The 16,108-nt window shown below is 36.6% G+C and overlaps 1 protein-coding gene across 2 annotated transcripts in view; it reads right to left on the minus strand.

Annotated features, from left to right (window-relative positions):
- The window catches only part of RAPGEF2 (Rap guanine nucleotide exchange factor 2), a 320,910-nt gene that overhangs the window by 249,969 nt on the left and 54,833 nt on the right, over nt 1–16,108 (minus strand). The gene's annotated exons all lie outside the window — the stretch shown is intronic.

Here is a 16,108-nt window from a genome sequence, read left to right on the forward strand (position 1 = left end):
CAGTCCTAAATCTTTTATTCTTACCTCAACTTCATACTCTAGATCAGTGGTTCCCAATCTTTTTTGGCCTACCGCCCCCTTTCCAGAAAAAAATATTACTTATCACCCCCTGGAAATTATGAAACTATTTACTGAACTCAGAATAGAATGTAATACAAAAAAAGTGTGGCCATCACCGCCCCAATGGATCGCTGCAGCACCCACCAGGGGGGTGGTAGCGCCCACTTTGGGAATGACTACTCTAGATGTTTCATTATCTAGCTACTTGCCAAAAAAAATTTCTAACTATATTCTAATTTAGACGATGCATTAATTTTGTTTCTAATAACTGACAATTTCACTATCTACTACCACAACACATACTTCTATTGTATCTTCACATTCCCATGAAATAACCAATTGGAAAAATCCACTCTGAATAAATGCATGTTGAAGCTCCAGGGGACTACAATGGCCATTCATAATTCTATTCTCTATCATATTAGAGGTCGGTGATCCCATTTTATAAATGAGTTAAATTTGCCACTGAAAATTCAGTTTCTTTCAAGGATCACACAGCTAGTAAGTATCTAAAAGCAGGATTCTATCTCAGCTCTTCCAGAAAAACGTGGCTAATAATAATAGAAGAAATAAATGACCTTCCCATAGGCATACAGCTAGTAGGATTAGGCATCAATACCATTCTGATTTAGGATCTCAACATTAAGTGGAATGGAAGAGCCTAGACCAGCATAAAAACTGCCCCTAAGGGGGAAACTAGGTGGCTCAGTGAATTGAGACCCAGGATTGAGATGGGAGGTCCTGAATTGAAATTTGGCCTCAGATATTCCTAACTGTATGATACAGGTCAAGTCACTTAAATTCCATTGCTCAGCCCTCACCACTTCTCTGCATTGGAATCAATAAATAGTATTGATTCTAAGATGAAAGGTAAGAGTATTAAAATAATTGCCCATACTCTTGCTGCTACCCCTGTATCTGAAGCATTACTTAAATACAGTAGAGCAACAATCTAATTTCTATGGTGCTGCCTCTGTAGGCAAATCATAACCCATCTAATGTCTTTTTATCCTGTGTAATAGCTTTCCACATTCTTCCATATGTCCTCCAGACCAAAAACATTCAGCCCAACTTGTTAGAGGACTCTTTCTTAGTTATGTTACATTTTATAGATGTTACTAGAATATGGAAGTTGTTCATCTGATATAACCAGGCTATATCCTTTTTCAATCATATATTTCCTGAATGAAATCTGTTGTATATTTCCAATAGTATATTCTCCAGAATTTTCACAACAGATCCTTTCTTATATCCAAAATGCTGCTTGGATCACTACATTTGGTTCCTTTAAGAATTCTGAAATTTTAGGGGCAGCTAGGTGGCTCAGTGGATTGAAAGTCAGGCCCAGAGATGGGAGGTCCTGGGTTCAAATCTGACCTCAGATACTTCCTAGCTGTGTGACCCTGGGCAAGACACTTAACCCTCATTACCTAGCCTTTACTGCTCTTCTGCCTTGGAACCAATACACAGTATTGATTCCAAGATTGAAGGTAAGGGTTTAAAAAAAAAAAAGAATTCTGAATTTTTGAAATACCACTATCACCCTCTATAACAGAAAATATGAAAATGAAGGTTTGTATGCTAGGAAGCCACTTGGGATCATTTAAAAAAAAAAAAGCACTGCACAATTTCATAGGCATGACCCATTCTGTTGTCTTCCTCTTATTTATTTCTGGGTACAACTAATTTACAATGTTTCTCCCAGATTTATGCACTGATAATATTAATCAATGGAATACTCATTCAAATTGACAACAGGATTTGGAAAATAGGTATTTTTCATCCATTTAATTTTTCCTTTGTGGACAGCCAAGTGGCACAGTAAATGGAGTGCCAGGAAGTCAGGAAAACTTGAGCTTAAATTGACTCTGAGACACTTAATAGATGTGTGACTCTAGACAAGTCACTTAACCCTCTTTGCCTCAGTTTTCTCTTCTCTTAAAGGAATTAGCAAACTAGTCCAATATCTTTGCCAAGAAAATCCCAAGAAAATGAGATAAAAAGTCAGATAAGACTGAACAAAAACGTGAATTAAATCAATCTTTTTCTTTATGAAAAATTTTCTTAACCACAATTTGAAATATCCTCCAAGAAAATTTGAGCAGAACCAAAAAAATCATAGAACTAAAAAGGGACCTTTGAGGATATTAAATCCACCCCCCACCCACACAATCATTTTAATGATGATGAAAGTGGGATTTGAAACCATATCTTCCTGGCTCCCAGATCCCATGCCAATATCACTACTGCCTCTCTTAAAGGCAAGTTTTCAAAATCAATTCTCTATAACAGGTTGTGATAGTCCCATAACTAATGAAAATGGGCAGAGAATACAAAAACCCAGTGCTTTTTTTTTTAATTTTAAAAAAAAGTTTGATAAAACACAATCTTAAAATCTCTTTTCCAATAAGGACTCAAATAAATAGGTTAACCAAATACAAGATATCATCATAAATACAACCCTAGACTTGAAGCTATAAAATAGAGCAGTACTATGCTCACTAAAGATGCTTACTTCTGTGGAGGATGTTTTGATGGTCCAAATGGAAGAGAAGTTACCTCCTCCAAATGCTCCTATTATTAGATGACACTGCGCTGATCCCATCCAGGCCCAGACAACTCTTCCTGGAGAGTATTTATCATTATTTAAAAGTATTCAGTCTAACTATCCACAGAGGAAAAACTTTTAAGCTTCACAGCTTATAGATCATGGATGATCTCTAGGGGGTTCTCTTCCTAAGTTTTTGAATAATACACTGCCTCATATTAAAAAACAAAATCAGAAAATACATGCTTTTTTTTTAAAGAAAATTCATGCACAAAAGGAAATTAATAAATGTTGAAGGGGGTGTGGCAAAATTGGGACATTAATGCATTGCTGGTGGAGTTGTGAATTCTGGATGGCAATTTAGAACTATGCTCAATGGGCTTTAAAAGACTGTCTGCCCTTTGATCCAGCCATACCACTGCTAGGTTTATACCCCCAAAGAGATCATAAGGGAAAAGATTTGTACAAAAATATTTATAACTGCATTCTTTGTAGTGGCAAAAAAACTGGAAAATGAGGGGATGTCCTTCAATTGGGGAATGATTGAGCAAATTGTGGTATCTGTTGTAGATAGAATAATATTGTGCTCAAAGGAATAATGAACTGGAGGAATTCCATGTGAACTGAAATGACCTCCAGGAATTGATGCAGAGTGAAAGGAACAGAACCAGGAGAACATTGCACACAAAGATAGATACGCTGTGGTACAAGTGAACATAACGGACTTCTCTACTAGCAGCAATGCAATGATCCTAAACAATTCTGAGGGACTTATGAGTCTATCTCTATCCACGCTATCCACATCCAGAGAAAGAACTGTGGGAGTAGAAACAAAGAAGAAAAATAATTGTGTGAACACATGGTTTGATGGGGATATGATTTGGGATGTAGACTCTAAAAGACCACCCCCCAGTGCAACTATCAATAATATGGAAATAGATCTTGATCAATAACAGATGTAAAACCCAGTAGAATTGCATTATGTGGAGGGTGGGAGTGGGGCTTGTGGGGGAAGGAAAGAACATGAATCATGTAACCATGGAAAAATATTCTAAAAAATTTTTTTAAAAATTAAAAAATTAGTGTACAACTGAGAAACTTACGATTATTTATTGCAATTCATTTACTGCAATTCCAATGGATTAAATTCATTGGAATAAAAGTTAAAAAAATAATCTCTAAGGGCATCCAAGTGCCTCAATGTTTAAATCTGGCCTGAGACTCTTCTTAGCTGTGTAATTTTGAACAAATCACTTAATCCCCACTGCCTAGCCCTTACCACTCTTCTGTCTTGTAACCAATACTGAGTATTGATTATAAGATAGAGAGTATATAATAATCTCTACTTTTATTATTGTATAAGATTCTTCTCTAAATTGGGGGCAAGGGGGGTTGAGTCTTTTAACATTCCAGGTAGAGCTTAAGTCAATATTTGTTAAATAATGTGCTTCCAATTTAAAACTATATAGAATGATTTCATTTTTATTTACATTCAATCTGTTTCACACTTTGCTCCCTTCTACACATGGTAGGCATGTAACAGGGGAAATGTGGAGGAGTAATAGCATACCTGCACTATGATATTTGTTTCCCTCTAAACACTAATAAGATATATTTGTTGCACAGAACCTCTGTTCATAGGACATAAGACAATGAAGAGGCCATCTAGCATAAACCCACTCACTTTACAAATAAGGAAACTAAGGAATAAAAGAGTTAAGTAACAACCAAGGCCATCCAGATAGATTTGACAACAACTTCAAAGGTCTGATTCCAAATTCCCTGTTTTTGCACACTACCACATTGACTCTTCTCATAGTCTAGATCTAGTATAACCTAGTATCACCTTCCTATCCAACTTCAATATTCCCATTTCTCCTCCTTTTTCCACTGTTCTTAGAAGGTAGACTAATCTCAAAGCTTTCCAAATAGAGCATCCTTAGTTCCATTGCCTGGCACTTTTGCTTCTTCTCTTTCTCACCACCATAAGTACCTCCCCAAGTTTCTCTGTGTCTCACGAACCTCTCTTCCTTTTGAATGGCCCCAACACTGTTCAGCCATTTCGAAACTGGGCTAGTATATACAAGGTACTCTGAAGATACTTGCTGCAATGAATTGTGATGGCAAAGAGAACAGAAAGTGGCAGTCTTGAATTCTTAGAGGGACAAAATGCAAAATTTAGACCTACGAAAGATAACATATTTTGCTTCTTTTTGGGTCCTCTAAAGCTGCCTACCCTCTTAAACATTAAATTGTCTTAAAAAGACCATGCATGGGGGCAGCTAGGTGGTTCAGTGGGTTAAGAGCCAGGCCTGGAGATGGGAAGTCCTGAGTTCAAAACCTCAGATACTTCTTACCTGGGTGGCCCAGGACAAGTCACTTAGCCCCTTGTCCAGCCCTTACCAATCTTCTATCTTAGAAGCAATTGGTTCTAAAACAGAAGGTAAGGATTTAAAAAAAAAAAATCATTCATACAGTCTTGGGGCCCAGCTATCTGAAATTCACTAAAGCAAAGTTATCTAAAACCACTTTGCTGTGGTGAACATGCAGAAAATGGATGACAAGACACTCAGATAGCTTTTTGTGTGTTACGGTGAATTTAAAAATTATGTAATTTTTAAATTAAGTAATTAAGTAAAAAAGAAAAAAGTAAAAGTATAGCTTCAATATTCACTTGCCTAAAGACATGAGGTCACTGTACTTTGTCCCATCCACTTCAAATCCCACCTCAGAGACATATTAGCTACATGACTGCAAGAAAATAATATGCACTAAAATGGTAGGAAAGTAGAGAGAGGGACACAGATCACTTCCAGCTCTAAAATTAGGGATTTGTCTTATCTAAATCCAATAAAATTTAATAAGTTAAGTTAAAAAGATATAGCTTCAAACAAATAATAGCATAATCAGGCCCCAAGTCAAGTAAACAAAAACTTTTTTTTCAGTGCTTAAGACATGGCTATAAGACACCACACCTGGTACTGTGCAGAAATACAAAAACATATAATGGAGTGAGTACAAGAGTAACTGGTCTACTCACCTAGCATCTAAAAAGGAAAAGATTGGTTTGGAGGTTTGGGGCTTTTTCGTTTGGGTTGGGTTAGGTTAGGTTTTTTTTTAAGCAAAGGTTTCAATTTGAGTATGTCTAAGAAGTAAAGTGGTAAACATTCATAGACTTTGCAAACACCAGACATAGTGGCTTCTTTTTTTAAAAAAACACATCATCTCCACAAAGAAAGCACAGTGCAGAAAGGGCTAGTAGTCTCCCCATCAACTTGTCTGGCCACTGCTGATCAGATAGCCATCCCCATTGCTGTTGTTATCTCCAAATATACAGAACAGCCATGCAAAGCCTAAATATAGAACAAATTTATATGCACATTTGTGCTGCATTCTAGTTTCACAGCCCTGAACAAGCCAATATCATGTTCCTGTCTGCTGCTTAAGGTATTACAGATCACTGTCTACAGGTCTCCATGGCAACCGCACAGTTGGCCAATTGTTAAGATTCAGGGAGAAAGGCTAAAAAGAACACAATAAGTTATAAAACCAAAAGAAAGGAGAAACTTAGAAACAGCGACCTAGTCTAATTAAGGGGGTTGGCAATCAATTGGGGAATGGTTGAATGAGCTGTGGTATAATTAGGATGGAATACTATTATGCTATTGACAGTTTAGAAAAACCCAGGAAGACTTACATGTACTGATAAAAAGTGAAGTGAGCAGAAGTAAGAGAACATTCTAGTCAGTAATAGCAATATTGAAACAACAATCAACTGTGAAAGACTTTCAGTTACTGTGATCACACAGTGATCCAAGGCAATTCCAAAAGACCCATTATGAAAAATGCTATCCACCTCCAGAGAGAAAGCTGGGTGATTTCAATTTTCAAAATCAAATTTCTCATAAAGATGGAAGAGATCTGGCAAGAAAATAACAGTTTAAAAGGCAGAATTTCATAATTGGAAAGTGAGGCTCAGAAATCAAATGAATTGATAAGCAAAATGAAGACCAGAAATGACCAGCTGGAAGCCTTGAAGAACCAGATAGACCAGATTGAAAAGGAAAACCAGTCTCTAAAGGCTAGAATTGGTCAATTAGAAGCCAGTGGTCTCTCAAGACAGCAAGAACAAATAAAGCAAAGTCAAAAGACTGATAAAATAGAAGGAAAACATGAAATACCTCACTGAGAAATTGACAGATCAAGAAAACAGGTCTAGAAGAGACAATGAGAATCATTGGTCTTCCTGAAAAAGCAGAAATAGAAATTTGGAGTCCATACTAAAAGAAATTATTCAGGAAAACTGCCATGAAGTTCTACAACAACAGGGCAAAATAGATATTGAAAGGATTCATAGATCACCCTCTACACTAGACCCTGAAAAGACAATCCCCAGAATTATAACAGCCAAATTCAAGAGCTTCCAAGTAAAAGAAAAAATATTACAAAAATCCAGAAAGAAACAATTCAGATATCATGGGATACTAATCAGGATCACACAGGACCTGGCAGCCTCCACACTAAAAGACTGCAAGGCTTGGAATATGATATTCAGAAAGGCAAGAGAACTGGGTCTACAACCAAGGATCACCTAACCATCAAAACAGACTATATACTTCCAGGGGAAATTATAGGCATTCAACAAGATAGAAGATGTCCAAGTATTTGCACAGAAAAGACCAGGACTAAATGGAAAGTTCGATATCCAACCACAAAAACCAAGAGAAACATGAAAACGTAAATAAGAAACAGAGGGGAAAGAAAGAAAATTCTTATTCTTAAATTTACCCCTTTAAGGGCCTTAATAAGATCAAATTATTTGTATTCCTATATGGAGAAATGTTATGTGTAATTTTCAAAAACTGTATTCACTATTATAGTAATTAAAAGAATTATTCACAGGGAGAGGTTGGAGCACTAAATGGTCTAAGATGAGACAGGGCAGGGAAAAAAAGAGGGAGAGTGAATAGTAGATGGCACAAGAGAAACTTGAATGAATAAGAAAAATAGGATATTCTATACCACACAAAGAGAGAATGGGAAGGGGAGGGCATCAATACTATTATAAAAAGGAGAGGAAGAGAGCATTAAGAGGAAATATTTAAATACTCTAAGCAGAATTAACCCTGAGAGGGAAGAGTAGCTATATCCATTGGGATATAGAATTCTATCTTACCCTACTGAGAAAGTCAGAATGGATCAACCAAGGGGAGCAGGGGAGTGGGGAGGTCAAAAAAGGGAGGGCAGGAGAGGAGGGAGGGAATTCATTAGGCCTTAAAAAAATAAAAAGAGGGGAATAATAAGGGAGGGGGTGGAAAGGGAAGTAAACCAAAGGAGGGGACAAAGGGGACTGGTCTAAAACAAACCACTGGTTTAAAAGGAAACAGCATAAGAAGGAGGGGTAGAACTAGGAGAGGATACCAAAATGTTGGGGAATACAAAACTGACAATTATAACTCTGAATGTGAATAGGATGAACTCGCCCATAAAATGGAAGCGAATCGCATAGTGGATTAGAAACCAAAAGCCTACCGTATGTTCTCTACGAGAAACAAATATGAGGGAGGTGGACATACACATTTTTAAGGTGAAGGGCTGGAGCAAAATGTTTTGGGCTTAAAATGAGAAAAAGAAGGCAGGAGTAGTAATCATGATCTCTGACAGAGCCAAAGTAAAAATAGATTTGGTTAAAAGAGATAGGGAAGGTAATTACATACTGATAAAAGGCAGTATAGACAATGAGGAAATAACAGTGCTTAACTTGTATGCACCAAATGGTATACCATCCAAATTCATAAAGGAGAAATTGGCAGAGCTCAAGAAGGAAATAGATAGTAAAACCATACTAGTGGGAGATCTAAATATTCCTCTTTCAGATTTAGATAAATCAAACCAAAAAAATAAATAAGAAAGAGATGAGAGGTAAATGAAATACTAGAAAAATTAGATTTAATAGATATGTGGAGAAAAATAAATAGGGACAAAGGAATACACCTTCTTTTCAGCTGCATATGGTACATTCACAAAGACTGACCATGTAACAGAGCATAGAAAAATTGCAAACAAATGCAAAAAGAGTAGAAATAATAAATGTAACCTTCTCAGATCATAGGGCAATAAAAATAATAATTGGTAAGGGCACATAGAGAGGCAAATCAAAAACTAATTGGAAATTAAATAATATGATTCTCCAAAACCAGTTAGTTAAAGAAGAAATCATAGAAACAATCAATAATTTCATAGGATGTTTCATCATTGTCATTCTTTTCAAACATCCTACCAAACTCTGTGGGATGCAACTAAGGCAGTACTCAGGGGAAAATTTATATCCTTGAATGCATATATTAACAAATTAGAGAAGGCAAAGATCAATGAACTGGGCATGTAAATTAAAAAACTAGAAAGGGAACAAATTAAAAATCCCCAGCTAAACACCAAATTGGAGATTATAAAAATTAAAGGAGAAATCAATAAAATTGAAAGTAAAAGAAGTATCAAATTAATAAATAAGACTAGAAGCTGGTACTCTGAAAAAAACAGATAAAACAGACAAAGTACTGGTCAATCTAATGAAAAAAAGGAAAGAAGAAAACCAAATCATCAATATCAAAGATGAAAAGGGAGACCTCACCTCTAATGAAGAGGAAATCAATGCAATCATTAAAAATGATTTTGGGCAATTATATGGCAATAAATACAGCAATCTAGGTGAGATGGATGAATATTCACAAAAATATAAATTGCCTAGATTAACAGTAGAAGAAATAGAATACTTAAATAATCCCATATCAGAAAAAGAAATTGAACAAGCCATCAAAGAACTCCCTAAGAAAAAATCCCCAGGACCAGATGAATTCACATGTGAATTCTATCAAATCTTTAAAGAACAACTAATTCCAATACTATACAAACTATTTGACATATAATAAGTAAAGAAGGAGTTCTACCAAACTCCTTTTATGATACAAATATGGTATTGATCCCAAAGCCAGGTAGATCAAAAACAGAGAAAGAAGACTACAGACCAATCTCCCTAATGAACATAGTTGGAAAAATCTTAAACAGAATACTGACAAAGAGACTCCAGCAAGTGATCATGAGGATTATCCACCATGATCAGGTGGGATTTATATCAGGAATGCAAGGATGGTTCAACATCGGGAAAACCATTCATACAATTGACCATATCAACAAGCAAACCAAGAAAAACCACATGATTATCTCAATAGATGCTGAAAAAGCCTTTGACAAAATACAACACCCATTCCTACTGAAAACACTAGAAAGTATAGGAATAGAAGGGCCTTTCCTAAAAATAATAAACAGTATATATCTAAAACCATCAACAAGCATCATATGCAATGGGGATAAATTAGAAGCCTTCCCAATAAGATCAGGCATGAAACAAGGATGCCCATTATCACCTCAATTATTTAACATTGTACTAGAAACACTAGCAGTAGCAATTAGAGCAGAAAAAGAAATTGAAGGTATCAAAATAGGCAATAAGGAGACTAAGCTATCACTCTTTGCAGATGATATGATGGTCTACTTAAAAAATCCTAGAGGGGGCAGCTAGGTAGCTCAGCGGAGTGAGAGTCAGGCCTAGAGACAGGAGGTCCTAGGTTCAAACCCGGCCTCAGCCACTTCCCAGCTGTGTGACCCTGGGCAAGTCACTTGACCCCCATTGCCCACCCTTACCAATCTTCCACCTAGGAGACAATACACCAAAGTACAAGGGTTTATTAAAAAAAAAAAAAAATCCTAGAGAATCAACTAAAAAGCTAATAGAAATAATCAACAACTTTAGCAAAGTTTCAGTATACAAAATAAACTGGTTTCTTAACATAGTGTCTATATTTTTTAATGTCTTGATGACAATATTTTAAATTAATTTTTTTCTTTGTTAGTTTATATATTTTATGTATTATGCATTATGCATTTTAGAATGTTCTAAGAAGGGGTTCATGGACTTCACCAAACTGCCAAAGGATTCCAAAACACACTAAAAAAAAAAAAAAAGCTTAAAAACTTCTGTAAAATCTAAGTGATAAGCCTTTTCCAAACTTCACCAGAAGCTGGAAGCTATTCCTTGGAAGACAAACAAAACACAAGTCCACTAAAGGATCATGTTCACAGCCTTTCCTGCTCAGCAGACTACCAGTGACTCTCGTTAGGCAGCATTCTACTATTTTAGCTTTCAAAAAAACAAGATAACCTCTGATCCTATGAAAGGACATTAAAATGGGAATTGAAGGGGATGTTTTTTCCATTGATATTTGGACTATTTTACTTTTATCGATCTGGTTTTTTTCCATTTGTTACCAATGTCAATTCATCCAGCTTGTCCTTCCCCCACATAAAATGTGGGAAAATATGGATTTCTTTGATTTACATTTTTGTACAATCTAAGCAATGCTCTGGGCACAACGCCTTCCCCGACAACAGCTGTTGTGTGAAAATGAATCATGAAAGTAGACCTAGAAATGAACGATCAGATCATCTGGTCCATCTACTTGCCAATGTACTAAGAACAATGTTCCACACTATAATTTATTTTTCTGCTATTCCAATTTAATTGTATACTGGTCATAGCTATAGGGCTTTGAATCCTAGTAAACTTTTTTTTTTGAAGGGTAGAGTCTTAGATGTATGATTTCTTCATCCATGAAATTAACTCAAAGAGATGAAACCTATGAATTCTATAACCAAGTCTTAAAGGCTTCCGTGAGACACCAAGAAGGATTAAACAATTTGCCCATGATATATGGGTGTTAGGGACCAAGACTTTAAGAAAAGATAGTCACTCTTCTAAGAATAGATATCATTCACTCTTCTAAGATAAGATATTGATCATAGGCCCAGCCTTGCTTGGAGATAGTAAGAAGCCACCAGAGATTTTCTATGCTCCCTTTCCGCATTCCTTTCCCCCTTAGTATCTGCCCACCCCCTTCTGTCCTCAGCGTATATATTCTTGTCATAGATCTCCAATAAACGAGCCTCGTATCCATCAAAACGACTCTGTGTCTTGCACGCGAGGTTTCCCCTCTTCTTCCCCTATGGGTAATTAGGTTGCCGTTTCCCCGGACCCCTCCGTTGTGTCCGGCTGGACCCGGACATATGGGTAGAGGTGAGACTAGAATTCACATCCTGTTGACTATGAGGCCGGCTCTCCACTACAATATGCTTTCTCTCTTAGGATGCTTTTCCTGATTTAATCATCTAGCCTGAGATGGATTTCTATTTATTGCTATGGTCATTTAACCATTTCTCCATCTGAAAAAGTATAATAATAATAATAATAATAATAATAATAATAATAATAATAATAATGCCTTTCAACCTTTCAAGTAATAGGGCTACTGTGAAGATCAAATGGCAGACTGCTAAAATGGAAGAATGTAAATTGACGGAAGACCACTTTCTCTATTGAGATACAAAAATTATCCTCAGTAGTACCTAAGTAGAGGTTTGGTTTATTTTCAAAAAGGAAAAGATAACTGTCCCCAAGACAAGTTCCATTTTAGATTTCTTCTCTGTCATAGACAGGTGCCACACAGGATCTCATTGCTGGTGATGCTGCCTTGCCATGTAATGTTACAGTCATATAACATATTACTCTTCCAATAAAATCCCTTTCTGATGCACATCATAGCAGGCACACAGGTGACTCTCATTTCTCAAAACCTATGTCAGAAGAACACAAGCTCTAGCTGCTTGTGCCATGTTGGAGAGACTTCAAATACAGGTCTGAAAATTGGCCATACTCTTTCAGAAACACACTGGACACTAGGTGATATTTTATTTTGAGAGAAAGTAGGAAATATCCATTCAAGAATATAATCTACTGAGTCACAGAGGAGCTGTAAAATGTATTTGAAAAAGAAACACCCATATTGAAAGAAATCAGTAGCCTTTTGAAGGAATGATAGGAATTCAAGCAAACAAGTATTTGAAGATACAAAGACAAAAAACTAAATAGCTCCTGTCCTCAAGGAGCTTACTTTCTACTGATGGGATTTTTTTGATCGTGCATCATTAGCTTAATGTATCCCAGGCATCTCAGATTCAATATATGCAAAAAAGAACTCATTATCTTCTTCTTCCCTCATTCCTCACCCCCCCCCAAAAAAAGGCTTCCCTTCTTTATATGAATTTCTGTTGAGGTCACCGCAACCCGCACCACAGCCTTTTTAGTTTCCCAGACTCACTTAACTTTGAAGTCATCTTTGATGTTTCATCTCTACCTCTAATCAATTTGGAGCATATCATTGAAAATTACCACTACAATTTATCTCCCACTGTCCCCCCTTCAGTCCCTCCATTAAGGATCCTACTCTAATTTACCTCTGTCTGTCTTTTCTGCCACTGGTCTGTCTCCTTTTCAATCTAGGCAGAACAAAGCAATTCCTAAGTCACAAATATGACCATGTCACTCCTCTGCTCAAGAAATACCAGAAGTTAGGGGCAGCTACGTGACACAGTGAAGACAGAGCCAGGCCTAGAGATGGAAGGTCCTGAATTCAAATCCAGACTTAGATACTTCCTAACTGTGACTCTGGGCAAGTCATTTAACCCTAATAGCCTAGCCTTTACTGCTCTTCTGCCTTGGAACCTATACTTAATATTGATTCTAAGACAGAAAGGGAGGGACAGAGGAAAAGAAACAATAAAAGGTTCCCTCTAGCCTCTTCAGATAAAACACAAATGCTTCTATTTGTTATTTAAAGCTCTTTTATCTACCTCTACTCTACCTTTTCATCATTCCCTAACCCAAACTCTAAAGTCCAAACAAATTGGCCAATTCCTCACCCATGTATTCCTAATCCTTTCTCTATCTCTTTACACAGTCCACTCAGCAAGCCTGGAATGTATTTCCTCATCACCTCTTCCTGAGGTGATCTCTAGTTCCCCCTTCAAAGTTCAGAGGGATAAAGAAGTTCTACCTTCTAAAGAAGACTATCGTGGTTTCCTTTTTCCTCAGTTTCCATAGACGGTACTCTTCCCCAAATTCTGTGTGATTTCTATGTATATAGTTTCCCCTTATAAATATAAACTCTTTATGGGCAAAGACTGTTTCTTCTTGTAAGCTTTCTATTCTAATGCATGGTACACAGTAGTGGCTTAATAAATGATTATCAAATCAATGTTAATAATACACGGGGACACTGATTTGTAGTAGAAAGGCTGAATTTGGTGTTAGAAGATTTGGGATCAAATCCCAGATACATCAGTTAATAGTCTTGTGTCCCAATACAGGTCAAGCTCCAGAATTGTCTGAAATGGTTCACCATAATCACCAAGTTCTCTTAGCACACTTAAAATAACTTGATTTTTAAAAATCTATGTCCAATTTTTCAGTATACAGGCTACCTATACTATCAATTGATCCAGAATTTTCTATCTCCTGCCAAAGTACATACTGAAATGTCAGGGTGGTGATGGCACTTTGAATTCTCTTGGGAAATAGCAATAATCTTTACTTTTTAAATTTCTTCCAAAGGAAAAAACAGGCTGTTTGTTCTGACTTATCAACTCAGTTTAATCTAAAGATGACAGACAGTACCTAGTGTGACTAAAGTAATGATATGTTAGATTTTTGGGTAGAAGAAACAATGTAGAATTAAAAAGAAGCACTTGATCCTTTAAAGCTGGCAGTCAGTCACCTTGAGAAGTGAGACACTTATCTCAAGGATATTATCATTTCTCACTGACATTTTTGGAACTTTGTAGCCATTTAAGAACTATAAAGATACACAGTAGATTATAGTCACACTGATTTTTAGCAAAATGCTTTCCAGCATGATCAATCAGTTTATCCAGTAAAATTATTTTCAAGTGACATTTGACAACTTCCAAAACTCAGATCCATCCTCCAAGGATTAGGTTGCACCAGAGGAAACTCCCCAGATTTGCCCTAAACCCTGAACATAAGTCCAAAAACATTTGGTGCTACAATAGTATCCCTTAAATCAGAGAAGTGCTTATCAATGACAATGCTCTGGAGCAATGGCATCAAATTCAAATAAAAAGGTGGAAAAGGGATGACACTAAACCTTGCATAAGGATTCCTGCAACCACATTTTGATTTAGAAAAAAATATGATAGCGTTATCTATGTCCTTTTGCATTTATTCATTTTGTTAAATATTTCCCAATTATCCAAATCCAGAGAAAGAACTGTGAGAGTAGAAACACAGAAGAAAAACAACTGCTTGATCACATGGTTCAATGGGGATATGATTGGGGATGTAGACTTTAAATGATCATTCTATTGCAAATATTAATATATGGAACTAGGTGTTTTTTTTTAAAACCCTTAACTTCTGTGTATTGGCTCCTAAGTGGAAGAGTGGTAAGGGTGAGCAATGGGGGTCAAGTGACTTGCCCAGGGTCACACAGCTGGGAAGTGGCTGAGGCCAGATTTGAACCTAGGACCTCCTGTCTCTAGGCCTGACTCTCAATCCACTGAGCTACCCAGCTGCCCCCTGGAACTAGGTTTTGATCAATGACCCTTTATATAAAACCCAGTGGAATGGCTCATTGGTACAGGAAGGGGCTGGAAGGGGAGGGAAGAACATGAATCATGGAATCATGGGGAAACACCTCAAATTAATTAAATAAATAAATGAGTTTGATTTTTTTTTTGAACAGCATAGCACAAAACAAAACAAAAAAATTCCCTAATTACATGTTATTCTGGTTCTGACCCACTACAGAATGTTGCAAGTGAGTATGTTTCACATCTTTTTTCTAGAAACACATCTAAGATCAGAACATTTTTTTTTAATATGGCACTTGGGTTTTTCCTCTTGAACATTTCCCTCTAAAACAGGGGTCGGCAACGTTTGGCTCTCGTGCCATATCTGGCTCTTTTGAGGGCCATATCTGGCTCTTTCTGCAGGAGCCATAAAGTCAACTGCTCTGACAGAGTTGGGACTAAAATGAATATAACGAGAAGGGATGAACAGGATAATTATATTATGTTGGTGAGGGAAGAGGTACCATGGATAATGAATATTGGACCTGTATGCACCATGTGTAATAGCATCCAGATTTTTAAAGGAAAATGAGATACAGATGGAAAGAGATAACAAAATAATAACAGTGGCAGAATTCAATAAATCTAACCAAAAAATAAACAAGAAGTTAAGGAGATGAGTAGAGCTATAGATAAGTTAAATAAGATAGATAACTGGAGAACTCACACACACCTGCATGAAGTTAGTAGTAGAACTAAGCCTGAGCAAACACATAATCCAAACACAGGTTCTAGTGGGACAACAATGGTTTACAGAACATAAATATTCTGCAGAAACCTTACTTTAGCACTCATCATACAACAGAGCTAATCCTATATCCCTAAGTAATGGTGGCACTGGAACAAAAGTTCCATTTGGTATGACCAAGTTCGAAAGACTTGGTTTTGGAAAAAGTATAGTCCTGGCAACAGATTGTCTCTGCTGCCTAAGGACCAATCTAGCTAAATATGGTCCTGATA

The sequence above is a fragment of the Gracilinanus agilis genome, chromosome 6, assembly GCF_016433145.1.
Source record: "Gracilinanus agilis isolate LMUSP501 chromosome 6, AgileGrace, whole genome shotgun sequence".
Lineage (NCBI taxonomy): Eukaryota > Metazoa > Chordata > Mammalia > Didelphimorphia > Didelphidae > Gracilinanus > Gracilinanus agilis.